The 16,563-nt window shown below is 48.5% G+C and overlaps 1 protein-coding gene and 1 long non-coding RNA gene across 2 annotated transcripts in view; one reads left to right on the top strand and one right to left on the bottom strand.

Moving 5' to 3' along the window:
* The window catches only part of INSR (insulin receptor), a 180,983-nt gene that overhangs the window by 80,520 nt on the left and 83,900 nt on the right, over positions 1–16,563 (bottom strand). The gene's annotated exons all lie outside the window — the stretch shown is intronic.
* Positions 9,541–14,182, top strand: LOC116271701. The gene is made up of 3 exons (XR_004180410.1): positions 9,541–9,972; positions 13,381–13,437; positions 13,761–14,182. It is a non-coding gene; the product is annotated as an uncharacterized LOC116271701 (long non-coding RNA).

Genomic DNA, 16,563 nt, shown 5'->3' with positions numbered 1-16,563 from the left:
GTCGCGCACCTGTAGTCGCGGCTACACCGGAAGCTGAGGCAGGAGAATCACCTGAACCCGGGAGGCAGAGGTTGCAGCGAGCTGAGATCGCGCCACTGCACTCCAGCCTGGCGACAGGGTGAGACTCCGTCTCAAAAAAAACAAAAAAAAAAAAAACAGGGGGGGGGGGGGAAGGGGAGGACACACGGGACATATGTCCCTCTAAAAGGGACACAAAAAAGTGCCCTATTTTATTTTTATTTTTTACCATGTATGTGTACTATCCTATCAAAAGTGACATATATTTGGAAATACATATTTTTTTTTCAAGTAGCTTCTTGTTTCATTTATTTATTTAGAGACAGTATCTCACTCTGTTGCCCAGGCTGGAGTGCAGCGGCATGACCTCGGCTCACTGCAACCTCCGCCTCCCGGGTTGAAGTGCTCCTCCTGCCTCAGCCTCCTGAGTAGCTGGGACTACAGGCATATACCACCATGCTTGGCTAATTTTTGTATGTGTATATATACATTTGGTAGAGATGAGGTCTCACAATATTGCCCAGGCTGGTCTCGAACTCCTAGGCTCAAGAGATCCGCTCTCCCTGAGCTCCCAAACTGCTTGGATTATAGGCGGAAGCCACGATGCCCAGCCAGGAAATACGTTTTCAAAAGCCTCTGCTAGACAGTAAACAATGTTATTGATCAGTCACATGATTCTACTCCCAAATATTCTAATAATGACGCATAAAACAGCTGACAGGCATCGGTGGGAGCTTTTACAAAAGTTTTCTTAAAATCATCTTTGCTGGCCGGGTGTGGTGGCTCACGCCTGTAATCCCAGCACTTTGGGAGGCCGAGGCAGGAAGATCACTTGAGGTCAGGAGATTGAGACCATCCTGGCCAACATGGTGAAACCCCGTCTCTACTCAAAATAAAAAAATTAGCTGGGTGTGGTGGTGGGCACCTGTAATCCTAGCTACTCGGGAGGCTGAGGCAGGAGAATTGCTTGAACCTGGGAGGCGGAGGTTGCAGTCAGCAGCGATCATGCCACCGCACTCCAGCCTGGACGACAGAATGAGACTCCATCTCAAAAAAAGAAAAAAAAATTATCTTTGCCTTATTACAAAATCAATATGGGGCTCAGGGGTGAAGTGTGGAGTGTGTTTTAATAATAGCTTTGCTTTTTTTTTTTTTTTTTTTGAGACAAATTCTCGTTCTGTCGCCAAGGCTGGAATGCGGTGTTGCAATCTTGGCTCACTGTAACCACCACGTCCTGGATTCAAGTGATTCTCCTGCCTCAGCCTCCTGAGTAGCTGGGACTACAGGCGCACGCCATCATGCCAACTGATTTTTTTGTTTGTTTGTTTAAGTGGAGAAAGGGTTTCGCCATGTTGGCCAGGCTGGTCTCGAACACCTGACCTCAAGTGATCCATCCACCTCGGCCTCTTAAAGTGCTGGTATTACAGGTGTGAACCACTGCGCCAGGCCAGCTTTGCTCTTTTATGGACTATTCAACAAATTGCTAGCATTTCTCTTTTTTCTTTTTTTCATTCAACAAACATGTGTCGAATGTTCCAGTGTGCCGCATCATAGGAAACCAGTTCTCGTATTAACTGAACAAGCATGAGATCATAGATGATACAGAAACCCCATCCCTGTCCTCGAGACATTCAGGTTTAGCATTGTCCTCAGCCCCCAGCAGCACCCCCTCCTGCAGGAAGAAAAGAAAAAGAAAAAAACTCCCACAGTACAAGAAAATGGCAAGAGTAAATCTTGTTGTGGGAAACTTTTCATTCAGGTATATGTATGTCTTGGGTACTGAGTCTTACGGGAAATGTACTTCTTAAAAATTCTAGTTAAAAATACTTCAAGCAACATCGCCCACAATAGTGGCACAAGGCAACAACACGTTTCCCATTATGATGCACTGAAAAAGACAGTATTTGTGTAGCTTTCTTTCCATACATTACTTACCCTAGGCTTGAGGTCATTCTATTAAATAACTGGCCTGTGCTCTTCATAAATGCCAATGTTGGCCAGGCTTGGTGGCTCACACGTGTAATCCCAGCACTTTGGGAGGCTGAGGCAGTAAGATCACTGGAGGTCAGGAGTTTGAGACCAGCCTGGCCAACGTGGTGAAACCCCGTCTGTACTAAAAATACAAAAATTAGCTGGGTGTGGTGGTGCATGCCTGTAATCCCAGCTACTCGGGGGCTGGGGCAGGAGAATCGCTTGAACCCAGGAGGCAGAGGGTTCAGTCAACCGAGATCTCACCACTGCACTCTAGCCTGAGTGACAGAGTGAGCCTCCGCCTCGAAAAAAATTTAAAACTAAATAAATAAATAAAAGCCAACGTTGTGAAAGACACAGAAAACTCAGGAAAAGAGACAGCAGCATTCAAATGCAAAGTGTGATCCTAGATTGGAACCTTCGCCTAGGAAAAAAAAATCTATATAGGGCAAGATTGAGACAACAGACAAGATTATAGAAGACACTGGATGAAAATACTGTATCAATGTTAATTTCCTGATTTTGACCACGGTACCAGTACCGTCGCTGCGTACCTTTCTTTTTTCTTTTTTTCTTTTTTCTTTTGAGATGGAGTTTCGCTCTTGTTGCCCAGGCTAGAGTGCAATGGCACCATCTCAGCTCACTGCAACCTCTGTCTCCTGGGTTCAAGTGATCCTCCTGCCTCAGTTCCCCAAGTAGCTGGGATTACAGGCCTGCGCCATCACTTCCGGCTAATTTTGTATTTTTAGTAGAGACAGGGTTTCTCCGAGTTGGTCAGGCTCATCTCAAACTCCTGACCTCAGGTGATCAGACCTCAGGTGATCAACTCCTGACCTCGGCCTCCCAAAGTGCTGGGATTACAGGTGTGAGCCACCACGCCCTACCTGAGAACTTTCTTGTTCTAGGAAATATCCACTGAAGAATTAAGGAGTATGTATCATGCCTGCAACTGACTCTCAAATAGTTCAGGGAAAAAAATACATATAATGTGTGTGCATAAATATATTAGAGAGGTAATAGAACAAATAGAATAAAACATAAACAATTTATCGATCTAGATATAATCTTGCAATTTTTCTGTAAGCTTGAAACTACATCAAAACAAAAAGCGACCAATTTGTCCAAAGCAAGGTTAAAAGCCAGAGAAATAGGACACGCAGCGCTGCGTTGTTAAATGACTTGCGCACAAAAATCCAGTCGCTGACACTTTTTTCTTTGCCTCCCTTTTTAAGTTCAAATCAGTTTGGGTTTTTCTTAATTAAGAAGGTATGTGGTAAAAAACAAAACAGAAAATACAGAAACCACCATTAAATGATTCGATAGCCCCACATATGTTAATAACATTTTGTTACATTCTTTCCAAAGTCTGTCGTTTAAAAAAAAATACTCAAGATTTATGATTCCAAAAATTACTGCTTTCCAGAAATTTCCAAACGGAACAGTTGCGTCATGGGCCTGCTGGTACATTGACCACAGGGGCCCGCGGCTCTCCCTATGAGTGTGAGTTTTATAAACTCCTTAAAGTAATTTATTTTGTTTCCATTCAAGGCCTTTCTCTCCCACACTTGCCCCGGACCCTGACCTCAGAGGTTCGACTCCCCGGAGCCAAATTCCTCTCGTTGGAATCTAGTAAATGATTTAATGGCGAAGGGGCAGGGGTTGGGGGCAGCCAAAGGGGTGAACTTTTGACAACTGGTTGGTCAGTAGCGACGACCGCAGGAGCGCGTGTCCTTGAAGCGGGGAAGCGCCCCTTTTCCTTGCCTGACAATACCGCCCCACGCGCGCTGACGCCTTTGAAATCGAAATGCGCAGCTCTTTGGAGACATACGGCGCATACAGAGGCTAGAAAGGGAAGGGAGTCCCTTGGGGCCTTCCCGCTTCGGGAGCCTCAGGCTTGCTGTGTTCCAAGAAAGAGTGAGTAAGCGAGCGAGTGAGAAAGGAGTGAGTCTGTCCACAGGGGCGGGCCCGCTCGTGCTGCGGATCTCTTCGGAGATATACCGCGCACGCAGAGGCCCGGAAGGAGGCGGGGTCCCAGGGGCCTCCACGCTAGAGCAGCCCCGGGATTGGTAGGTTCCAGAGTGGGAGTGGGAGAGTGTGTGTGTGTGTGTGTGTGTGTGTGTGTGTGTGTGTGTCCCCAGAATTGGTCGGTTCCAGAGTGGAAGAGAGAACGAGAGAAAGAGAATGTGTGTATGCGTGTGTTTGTGTGCGCGTGTGGGTCTCTACAGCCCCAGGATTGGTCGGTTCCAGAGTGGGGGTGTGTGTGTGTCCCCATGGCGGGAGTGTGTGTGTGTCCATGGTGGGAGTGTGTGTGTGTCTCCGTGTGCGCCCATGGGGGCGGGGGAGGGAGCCCTGGGCTCTCAAGGCCCCGCCCCCTCGAGCCGGAGGCCTCCGCGCAGCACAAAGCCCGGGGCGCGCTCCGCTCCGGGGAATCCGGGCCGGGCGGTTGCGGCCGCCGCAGTGCCGCCCTCGCGTTCAGCCAATAGGCGGGCGTGCTGCCGGGGCGCTGGCCCCGCCCCCCCGGGTGCGCCGGGCTCCGTTCCCCGTACTTGCGCTCGGGCAGTGGCCGCCGCCGGGCGCCCTGGGAGGGCCCCTCGTGGCTGCCGACCCTGCAGGTCGAGTCAGCCACAGATGGAACTTTGGAAAGAGCTAGGGAAAAGGAGAAACCGAGCGTGCAAGGGTTCATCAAGCATCCACCAGGGTGGTTTAGGCTGTGCGCGGCGCTGGGCGTGTGCCCGGGAGGAGATCGGGTCACCGCGTGGCAGCGCCCGGCACCGCCGAGGGGCCCCCTGACCCTAGGCCTCCCTCGGGAGGGGCCCAGAAAGGGGCAGCGGCTCACTGGGGTCACACAGCAAAATTCCCCATATTGCAGGGGGGAGGGTTCGCATCTCCCAACTCCCCGGGCCAGTGCACCCTCTGTTCTCACCCACCACTTGCCCAGAAAACGAGAACCATACTCATAAATATATTCTTAAAATCCACAGGCTACGTTTTTGGGGTAACCTCCAGCCAGTATTTCCCCATGCATTTGAAAACTTCTGTATCCCCATTGAATTTGTGGTTCCAGTAAACAAAGGCAGCTAGTGGGCATTCTCATTTAACATTCACCCCCATAAATGCACTTTTTTGGGTGGAGGGGGGTCTCACTCTGTCGCCTCAGGCTGGAGTGCAGTGGCGTGATCATCACTCAGGGCAGCCTCAAACTCCTGGGCTCAAGCCATCCTCCCACTTCAGCCTCCCGAGTAGCTGGGACTACAGGCGTGCATCACTGTGCCTGGCTAATTGTTTTCTATGTTTTGTAGACATGGGGACTCGTTGCCCAGGCTGGTTTAGAATCCCTGGCCTCAAGTGATCCTCCTGCTTCAGCCTCCCAAAGTGTTGGGATCACAGGCATGAATACACTTTTAAAATGTGTATTCTGTTTGCAGCACACACGCTCCAATCCGTCAGTGAGGTCATATTAACTCAATTATTCAAGCAATCATCTCCATTAGAGTTGGAGAAACTGAGGCATAGAATGGCTACTTTGCCAATAACCAGCTCTGCCAGAACTCGAACCCAAGTCTCCCAGAGAGAGACCGGGAGAGGGTGTGGCATGGAGTTTGGGGGAGTAGGAGTTTGTTTGATGTGTTCTGTTTTGTTTTTGGGGGTTTTTTTGAAACAGGGTCTTACTCTGTGGCCCAGGCTGGAGTACAATGGCACCATCATAGCTCACTGCAGTCTGGGACTCCTGGGCTCAAGTGATCCTTCTGCCTTAGCCTCTCAAGGAGCTAGGACTACAGGAGTGTGCCACTGTGCACAGTGTGTGTGTGTGTGTGTGTGTGTGTGTGTGTGTGTGGAGAGGAGGTCTGTGCTGCCTAGGCTGGTCTCAATATCCTGGCCTCAAGCAATCCTCCCACCTTGGCTTCCCAAAGTGCTGCGATCACAGGCCTGAGGTACCCCACCTGCCTGTAACATGGTGTTACATTGTGAGTTATGTTTCCTGTTCCTTACCCCGACCCACCCAGATCTGACACCCTCTTGGCATTGGAATGCAGAAATGGATGGACACCCTGTCCCTGCCCTCCTAGTATGCACAAGACACATATGCCCCGTGAAGGGAAAGATGGTGTCTGTCTTGCTTATTACAGCATCCAAGAGCCATGCACACAGTAGGTGCATAGTAAACCTTGTAGGAAAAAAAAAAAATGCAATGGGGGCGGGGATTAGGTGACTGTTGCTTTATCACAGCAGGAGAGGAACAGTACATGCAAATGTGTGAATCACTAGGGCTATGTTCAGAGAACTATAAACAGTTCAGAGTTGATGAAGGGCAAAGTACAGGGTGAGAGGAATAGAAGATTAGACTCACAGAGGAAAGACAGGGAACCAAGGGGCTTGGACTTTACCCCACAGGAGAAGCCAAAGAAAGATGTCAGGCAGAAAGAACAGCATCGGATTCACACTCGGGGGTCACTCTTCTGGCTTATGGTAGACGGATGAGGAAGGTGAGAGGCAGAGGAAACAGAAAAGAAGAGGCTGGCTTCTGAAGCCATCCGGGAGGTGGAGTTGTCAGGACTTATTTACTGGATGACAGCCAACTTTCCACTTTGGGCAACTGGATACGACTCACGAGAGAAACAGCAAACCAAAAAGACAAGTGCTCACATGTGGACAATCTGGGTTTGAGGTCTGGAGTTCAAGATATAGAGGCTGCGCTTTGGAGGCTGAGGTGGGAGGATCGCTTGAGTCTAAGAGTTCAAGACCAGCCTGGGCAACAGAGCAAGACCTCATCTCTTAAAAAAAAAAAAGAAAAAAAAATTAAAATTAGCTGGGCATGATGACACACAAGTGTAGTTCCAGCTACTGGGGAGGCTGAGACAGGAGGACTGCCTGAGCCTAGGAGTTCAAGACCAGACTGAGAAACATAGCAAGACCTCATCTCTATTTCTTAAAAAAAAATTAAAGATTAAAAAAAAATAAAACTTAACTGGGCATGATGGCACACGATTGTAGTTCCAGCTACTTGGGAAGCTGAGGCTTGAGTCCAGGAAGTTGAGGCTGCAGTGAGCTAGGATCACGCCACTGCACTCCAGCCTGGGTAACAGAGTGAGACTGTCTCAAAATAAAAAAACGGGTGAAGAGCCACACTTCCACACAAAAATGGTTGTGTTTGCGGTTGCCGAGTCACACCTCGAACCACTCCAGCTTGCTCCAGAAAGCTACTCATGGCAAGGTGCAAAAACCCCTGTTTGTTGGGGACACTTTGGAAGTTTTTATTCTCATTCACGTAGGTAATATACATTTTATGCAATTAAGTACAGGAGTCACTTCTTAAAAGTTGTTGAGTTTCAACCTACCGATGTTTCCTGCTTTTTGAGTCCATGTAGATTTTACAGGCTATTTAGAAATGACTGATAATGAGAGAGTACAGCTTATGAGAGAGAATGGCATAGCCATTCTCTGGGGCAAATTCAGAGCCTCAATTTCTGGTAAAGAGAAACAATCTAAATAAAAGTCACACTTGAATCAGTAAATGAAGTTATTTTTAATATTTCCAAAATTGTTAGTAGAGCTGTCTTTACAATTTTTTTTTTTTTGAGATGGAGTCTTGCTCTGTTGCCCAGGCTGGAGTGCAGTGGCGCAATCTCGGCTCACTGCAAGCTCCGCCTCCCGGGTTTACGACATTCTCCTGCCTGAGCCTCCCGAGTAGCTGGGACTACAGGTGCCTGCCACCTCACCCGGCTAGTTTTTTTTTTTTTTTTTTGTATTTTTTAGTAGACACGGGGTTTCACCGTGTTAGCCAGGATGGTCTCGATCTCCTGACCTTGTGATCCGCCTGTCTCGGCCTCCCAAAGTGCTGGAATTACAGGCTTATGCCACTGTGCCTGGCCTACAAATTTTTATGGATTTAAATGACACCTGTTTTTAATTCCAGCACTTTGGGAGGCCGAGGTGGGCATATCATCTGAAGTCAGGCGTTCGAGACCAGCCTGGCCAACAGGGTGAAATCCCTTCTCTACTAAAAATATAAAAATTAGCTGCATGTGGTGGCACGCACCTGTCATCCCAGCTACGCAGAAGGCTGAGGCAGGAGAATCGCTTGAACCCTGGAGGCGGAGGTTGCAGTGAGCTGAGATTGTACCACTGCACTCCAGCCTGGGGGACCAAGTGAGACTCTGTCTCAATCAATCAATCAATAATAAATAAATTACATCTATCTTCATTCTTAATTTTATCTACAATATTTGTTCTCTCCCCCTCCTTTGTCTTAGTTTTTCTATTTTATTGATTCTTCTCTCTAAAACAGCACTGTCCAACAAAGGTCGGCAGTGATGGAAAAGTTCTGTGTCTGTTCTATCCATTTCAGTAGTCACCAACCATACATGGCCCCTGAGCACTGGAAACTTGGCTCGTGTGACTGAGAAAATGAATTTTTAATTTAATTTTCGCATGGGTTGTGGCCACCCCTAGTGAGCAGCATCGCTCTAAAAGATCCAGCTTTTTGATTTTGTCAGTTCTATTTGTTTTCTAATCGGTTCGTTTGTGCTAATTTATTATTTCCAATATTCATCATCTCATTTTTGTGATTTCTCTCTATATCTTTATAATAAACTATCAAGCAAATTTTCTCCATCATCATTTAAATGTCTGCCTTCATCTCCATGTTCACATCGTTGTCATCTTAAAATAGGCTGTCCTTGCAGTGTTTCGATCCTCCAACTTAAGACTTATGGGTTGGTTGGTTTTTTTGTTTTTGTTTTTGTTTGAGATGGAGGTTAGCTCTTATTGCCAAGGCTAGAGTCCAATGGTGTGATCTTGGCTCACTGCAACCTCTGCCCGCTGGGTTCAAGCAATTCTCCTGCTTCAGCCTCCCAAGTAGCTAGGATTACAGGTATGCTCCACCACCCTCGGCTAATTTTTGTACTTTTAATAGAGATGGGGTTTCACCACGTTGACCAGGCTGCTCTCAAACTCCTGACCTCAGGGGATCAAAGTGCTGGTATTACAGGCGTGAGCCACGACGCCCGGCCCTTTTGGGTTTCATTTTATTTTTAATTATCAAGTGGTAGGAGTCTCTCTTGCATGCTTGTTCAGTTAAGCTTTTTTTTTTTTTGAGACGGAGTCTTGCTCTGTCGCCCAGGCTGGAGTGCAGTGGCCGGATCTCAGCTCACTGCAAGCTCCGCCTCCCGGGTTTACGCCATTCTTCTGCCTCAGCCTCCCGAGTAGCTGGGACTACAGGCGCCCACCACCTCGCCCGGCTAGTTTTTTGTATTTTTTTAGTGGAGACGGGTTTCACCGTGTTAGCCAGGATGGTCTCGATCTCCTGACCTCGTGATCCACCCATCCTGGCCTCCCAAAGTGCTGGGATTACAGGCTTGAGCCACCGCGCCTGGCCTAGTTAAGCTTTTAAAAATTAATTTCCAGTTATGCTTACTTGCAGCCAGAGATTAGAGCCAGTACAATGTCTGCTTTTATGGAATGCATTGGTTTGGGGTGGTTTTTTTTTTTTTCCCCCCAGATTTAACAGATGATTACTTTTTCTAACTATTCCAAGAGCACTTTAAAATGTATATTGTTTGCAGAGTGTAAAGTTCAGTCCTATCTGTTACCGCAATCTTATTAACCATGTTGTTCAAACTTTTTGTTACCTGAGTCTTATCTCCCAGATCAAGGCTGTGTTGGAGTCTTCTCCGAAGTTTCTCCTTGCATTTCCAACAATTTGCCCTCTAACAGTTTAATTCTATTCTAGGTGACCCTCAACTCATTAAAGATCATCCCTTCAAACGATGCAAAAGCTCTCCCTCTCTCCCTGAAATTGCCTTGCGCCTTGAATTCTTTGCTTATTTTTCTCTGTTCAAATTTAGCCACATGTTGAAGTTTTCTGTGTCGTTTTTGGAAATAGGTATGACCATCTGCAAGAGGCACAGAGAAAGAGAACCGCAGCCTCCATGGGAACAAGGAAGTGGGAATGGGATGAGAGTTTGGAATCGATCTCCGTGGAAGGTCTGAATTGCAAGGCGGGTTTCCCTGGGGACAATCTCAGCCATAAAAAAGTTCCGCTCACATGACTGATGGCTTTTCAATAACAAGTATATGGCAGTCTTGAATGTGCACAGGTCGACAGTTTTCCCGGGAGCTGCTACACGCATGGGGAGCTTTCCTGGGAGCTGGCGGAGTCTAGGGACAGGGACAGGGAATGGAGAAAATTTCCTCAACTCCTGAAGGACACAGGTGCCCATGGGGACATACTGCATTTCTGCAGAGGCACCGTAAAACAGAATCATTAAGTCAGAAGGAAAATGCACCTATTTCAAATTCCATTGTGACAAAAGGGAGACGACTTTTAGCTTACTTCCCGATTCTGTGGGTTCCTAAAAGCCAGGATGACTGCTTTAATTTTTATTTTTTATTATTTTGTTGTATTTATTTATTTTTGAGACGGAGTTTCACTCTTGCCACCCAGGCTGGAGTGCAGTGGTATGATCTTGGCTCACTGCAATCTCTGCCTCCTGGGTTCAAGGAATTCTCCCGCCTCAGCCTCCTGAGTAGCTGGGATTACAAGCTCCTGGCTCACTGCAACCTCCACCTCCTGGGTTCAAGCAATTCTCCTGCCTCAGCCTCCTGAGTAGCTGGGATTACAGGTGCCCAGCACCACACCCAGCTATTTTCGTTTTGTTTTGTTTTTTTGGATTTTTAGTAGAGATGGGGTTTCACCATGTTGGCCAGGCTGGTCTCGAACTCCTGACCTCAGGTGATCCACCTGCCTCGGCCTCCCAAAGTGCTGGGATTACAGACGTCGCCCAGCCTGGAATCACTGCTTTGTCTTCCCCTCTAGAAGTTACGAGAGGCTCCGTGTGTCATCTCCATGCCAGAAGCCTCGTGGCCTCGTTTTCCCAGGGGGGGCCACTCCCCGTGTATACACCTCAGACACTGCTATTCTGTTAGAAAAACATGTAAAGTTCTCTGACTGGGGGAAATGTCCATTTCCTGCCCATGTTGATTTCAACAAAAGAAAGGAATAGTTTCCCGCTGGATCCTCAGACTTCACTGGCTTATCAGCCCCACCTTGCAGCTGCTCTTCATCCACCAGAGCAAACAGGCCAGACACCTGGAACTTCCCAGCTCTACCTGGATTTATGCTACTGATGCCAGCACCTATGCGCGGAAAATGCAATAAGGAAAATAAGACAAACAATGCTCCCCTATCAGACTGGCTGCTGAATATCATCATGTAAGAAAGATGGGTAGAGCTGGGCACAGTGGCTCATGCCTGTAATCCCAGCACTTTGGAAGGCCGAGGCGGGCAGAGCACTTGAGGTCAGGAGTTTGAGACCAGCCTAGCCAACATGGCAAAACCTCATTTCTACTAAATATACCAAAAAAAAGTAGCCAGGCATGGTGGCAGGTGCCCGTAATCCCAGCTGCTTGGGAGGCTGAGGCAGGAGAATCGCTTGAACCCACGAGGCAGAAGTTGCGGTGAGCCAAGATGGCACCACTGCACTCCAGCTTGGGCAACAAAAGCGAAACTTCGTCTCAAAAAAAAAAAAAAAAGAAGAAGAAGAAAAAAAAAGTTTACTAGGCAGCAGAATACCTCCTGTTGCTTGTCCCATTCTCTAGTGGCTTCCATCAACAGATCTGAGCTCTTACGGAGTGTCTGGCACCATCTGAGCTCCAGATACAAGCTAATGGTTAAAACAGACCATTCCACAGCCTAGAGGGTAGACAGAGAGAAATCAGCATGGGGCACGCAAGAACATTTCCTTACAAATTGTGACCATGCTCCAAGCAAGTTCACAGGGGGCTGAAATGCCTAGGTTGTTAATTTCCTCAGAAGGTTGTTCTATAAAAGCCAAAGTGTTACTTTCGTGCATTGAAAACCCAGAGCGCCAAATGCCAACTTTCTAGCTCAGTTTCTGCCTTCCTTCCTCATCTCTGCTATGCAATCAAACTAAGGAACAGATGGACAGCCAGCCATGCCTGTCAGTCCCGCAGCAGTCAGGCCTAAGATGGGGACAGTAGGGGGAGTGCAGAGAAATTCTACATTGTCCAAATCCGCTCTCTTGGCTTCCTGCAGTGGCTCTCTCATGCCTGTAATCCCGGTACTTTAGGAGGCTGAGGCCAGAGGATCACTTGAGGTCAGGAGTTGAAGACCAGCCTGGGCAACATGGCAAGTCCGCTCCCCCACCCACCGCCATCTCTACAGATAATACAAAAATTAGGTTGGCATTGTGGTGCACACCTGTAGTCCCAGCTACTCGGGAGGCTAAGGTGGGAGGATCGATTAGCCCAGGAGGTCAAAGCTGCAGTAGGCTATGATTGCACTCCAGCCTGGGTGACAGAGTGAGACACTGTCTGAGGCTCTCCCCTCAGACCTGCGAGCCACAGCTTCCATCGCCAGCACGTGGAGTGCAAGGACTTATGGTATCAGGCAGACCTGAGTTTCAAGCAGACAGAGCTACTTCCTGGTCACATGACGCTGCGTTCTGTGCCTCAGTTTCCCCATGTACAGAAGGGAACCATCGAAGTACCTTGGGCTGACTTGAGTACTAGAAGGGATGATGCACAAAACAGTACTCACAACTTCCTTTATTTCATGGGGAGGAGAGGGTTGGACAGATTAAACCAGGGATCCCCCACCCCTCGGGGAGTTGAGAGACAGAATCTCATTCTGTAACCCAGGCTGGAGTGCAGTGGGTATGATCACAGCTCACTGCAGCTTCCACCTCTTGGGCTCACTCAATCCTCCCACCTGAGCCTCCTAAGTAGCTGGGACTACAGGCACACACTTAGGATCCACACTCAGCTAATTTTGGTATTTGTTGTGCAGACGGGGTTTGGCCATGTTGCCCAGTCTAGTTTCAAACCAGCCAGTTAGGAACCAGGCCGTACAGCAGGAGGTGAGCGGCAGGCGAGCGATGGAAGCTTCATCTGTATTTACAGTCACTCCCCATCACTCGTATGACCACCCGAGCTGTGCCTCCTGTCAGATCAGCAGCAGCATTAGATTCTCATAGGAGCATGAACCCTATTGTGACCTGTGCATACGAGGTATCTAGGTTGCACACTCCTTATGAGAATCTAATGCTTGATGATCTGTCACTGTCTCCCATCACCACCAAATGGGATCATGAGGTCAGGAGTTCGAGACCAGCCTGACCAACATGGTGAAACCCCGTCTCTACTAAAAACACAAAAATTTGCTGGGTGTGGTGGTGAGTGCCTGTAATCCAAGCTACTCGGGAGGCTGAGGCAGGAGAATCGCTTGAACCCAGGAGGTGGAGATTGCAGTGAGCCGAGATCACGCCATTGTACTCCAGCCTGGGCAATGGAGTGAGACTCCATCTCAAAAAAAAAAAAAAAAAAAATATATATAATGCCTGATGATCTGTCACTGTCTCCCATCACCCCCAGAATGGACCGTCTAATGCAGGAAAACCAGCTCAGGGCTCCCACTGATTCTACATCATGGTGAGTTATACAATTATTTCATTGTATATTACAATGTAATAATAATATAAATAAAGTGCACGACAAATGTAATGGGCTTGAATCATCCTGAAACCGCCCCCCACCCCCAGCCCCGGCTCAGTCTGTGGAAACATTGTCTTCCACAAAACCAGTCCTTTGGTGTCAAAAAGGTTGCTGGCCTCGCGATTCAATGATGGAATTCAAAGCGTGCATTGAGCAACTGTAGTAGTTGTTGTTGTTGATGCATTCTTTGAAAACTTTGATGCATTCTTGGGAAAACTGTGTTTGTCCCCACTTTTGTGTGTTGCTCCCAAATCGTCCAGGTACCGGAGGCAGAGCTGCTGTTGCTGGTGACCCGAACTGGTAACTGGTCCTTCCGGGCAGTTGATCCTGTCAGTCCAACCCGTCACCTCGCTCCATTCAATTCAGCAAACGCAAATATGAACCCGATCTGTGCCAAGCAGCCCCTGGCCAGGCACAGGAAGCGGACACTGCCCTCCAAGATCCCACAACTGAGCCCAGGAGGATCACAACCAGACACTGCTATCTGTGCATCTGGGTCTGAACCCACAGTCTCTCCACATTCCCATCAACCCTGCATTCTCCTCTTTCCTAAAAGGACACAACCCAAAAGAGTCATCAAGGAAGGCTGGGCAGGGTGGCTCATACCTGTAATACCAGCACTTTGGGAGGCCAAAGCGGGTGGATCACTTGAGGTCAGGAGTTCGAGACTAGCCTGGCCAACATGATGAAACTAAAAAATACAAAAAGTGTACAAAAATACAAAAATTCTACTAAGAAAAAGAAAAATTAGCCGGGTGTGGTGGCACACTGTAATCCCAGCTACTTGGGAGGCTGAGGCACGAGAATTCCTTGAACCCGGTAGGACGAGGTTTCAGTGAACAGAGATTGCACCACGGCACTCCAGCCTGGGCGGCAGACTGAGACTCTATCTCAACAACAACAACAACAACAACAAACAAAAAGTTATCAAGGAATAAATAAAACAGGTGACATGCTGTTTTTCTAAAGCCCAGATATCACGTTGTCAACCACACTTCCTGACAACACCTAAATCCCCTTCGAAACCACTTGGAAGTTTCTAGAAGAGCTCACCCACAGTAACAGAACACTCAAGTCTAAAAGGGAAAACACAAAATCCCCAATTTTCCTCTCAGAAATCAGGATTTAATAGCCTCTTAAGGAAACCATAATTTGAGGGCCATTGGGTGCACTGCTCTCTAAGGCCTGTGATTATAGAACGCCGAGAATGACTGGAAACTTGAACCACCAGGGAATTTGGGCTCCAACTAAAACGAATGAGACCCATGGCTGGGCACGGTGGCTCACGCCTGTAATCCCAGCACTTTGGGAAGCCGAAGCAAGTGGATCACCTGAGGTCAGGAGTTCGAGACCAGCCTGGCCAACATGATAAAACCCCGTCTCTACTAAAAATAGAAAAATTAGTCAGTCATGGTGGCAGGCACCTGTAATCCCAGCTGCTCGGGAGGCTGAGGCAGGAGAATTGCTTGAACCCGGGAGGCAGAGGTTGCAGTGAGCCAAGATGGTGCCACTGCACTCCAGCCTGGGTGACAGAGTGAGACTCCGTCTCAAAACAAAACAAAACAAAATAAAATGAATGAGACCCAAAGCAGAAGGTATAGCAAAGCCCCTTCACCCACACACAGACGCTGAGAGGAGGCTGGGGAGGGCACAAGGAAGGTGCAAAGAGGGAAAATATCACGAGAATAAAGAAACCATCTCAAATAAACATGAGTTTGCCCACGTATGTCCCCCTAGCCTGGCTAAAGAAAGAGTGGGCCGGGGCAGTGGCTCATGCCTGTAATCCCAGCACTTTGGGAGGCTGAGGCAGGAGGATCGCTTGAGACCAGAAGTTCAAGACAAGCCTGGGCAATATAGCAAGACCCATCTCTACAAGCAAGTTTAAAAACTACTTGAGGGACTGAGGCAGGAGGATCCCTAGAGCACAGGGGTTTGAGGCTGCAGTGAGCTATGATTGTGCCGTTGCACTCTAGCCGGGGTGACAGAGTGAGACCTTGTTTGAGAAGGAAGGAAGGAAGGAAAGAGGGAGGGAAGGAAGGAAGAGAGGGAGGGAAAGAAGAAAGAGAAGGAGAGATGGAGGGAGGGAGGGAGGGAAAGGAAGGAGACAGAAGAAGGAAGGGAGGGAGGAAGGGGAGAAGGGAGGGAGGGAGAGGAGGAGGGAGGGAGGGAGGGGAGAAGAGAGAGAAGGAGGGAGGGGAGAAGGGAGGGAGGGGAGAAGGGAGGGAGGGAGGGGAGAAGTGAGGGAGGGAGGGAGGGGAGGAGAAAGGGAGGGAGGGAGGAAGGAAGGAGAGAGAAGAAGGAAGGAATGGAGGGAGGAAGGGGAGAAGGGAGGGAGGGAGGGGGGGAGGGGGGGGGGGAGGGGGGAAGGGAGGGAGGGAGAGGAGAAGGGAGGGAGGGGAGGAGAAAGGGAGGGAGGAAGGAAGGAAGAGAGAAGAAGGGAGGGAGGGAGGAAAGGGAGAAGGGAAGGAGGGAGGAAGGGGAGAAGGGAGGGAGGGAGGGGAGGAGAAAGGGAGGGAGGGAGGAGGGAGGGAGAGAAAGAAAGAAAAGAGTTACAAGGAGCTTGGCCTTGGGCGTGGAAAGGGATTTGTGGTTAAGAGCTGGTCCCACTTCCAGCCCTTGTACCCCCTAGAAAACCACCTCATGTTTGGCTCACGAACTTCGGCTTCTTGGAACTCGTCTAAGTCAAAGACAACAACCCCCTCTGAGATGTCACTGATCTCATGCCACGTAACCATTCTGTGGCTGCCAGGAGGAACCGCCCATTCGGTCTTCTTGGGTTTACTCCTAATTCCACGCCCACCTCACCTTGAATTTCCCACTTTGAACTCTAAAGATCAAAAGTGTTTCTTGGTTCTCACATAGAAATCGCCCCCTTGAACTTCCTTCCTATCAGTTTCCTCAGCCTATCTTCCCTCGTTATTCACAAAGAGTTCTACAGGATGCAAAGATAAAATTTAATGTACCTTTCCTTAGCAACTGGGAAAAAAAATCCCTGAAAAATTAAACAGCAGATACCCAAATAGAAACTTTGCTTTGGAAAAATGGGATCTGACCACACACACG

The sequence above is a fragment of the Papio anubis genome, chromosome 20 (genome assembly GCF_008728515.1).
Source record: "Papio anubis isolate 15944 chromosome 20, Panubis1.0, whole genome shotgun sequence".
Lineage (NCBI taxonomy): Eukaryota > Metazoa > Chordata > Mammalia > Primates > Cercopithecidae > Papio > Papio anubis.
This window is presented reverse-complemented; position numbering and strand designations above follow the sequence as displayed.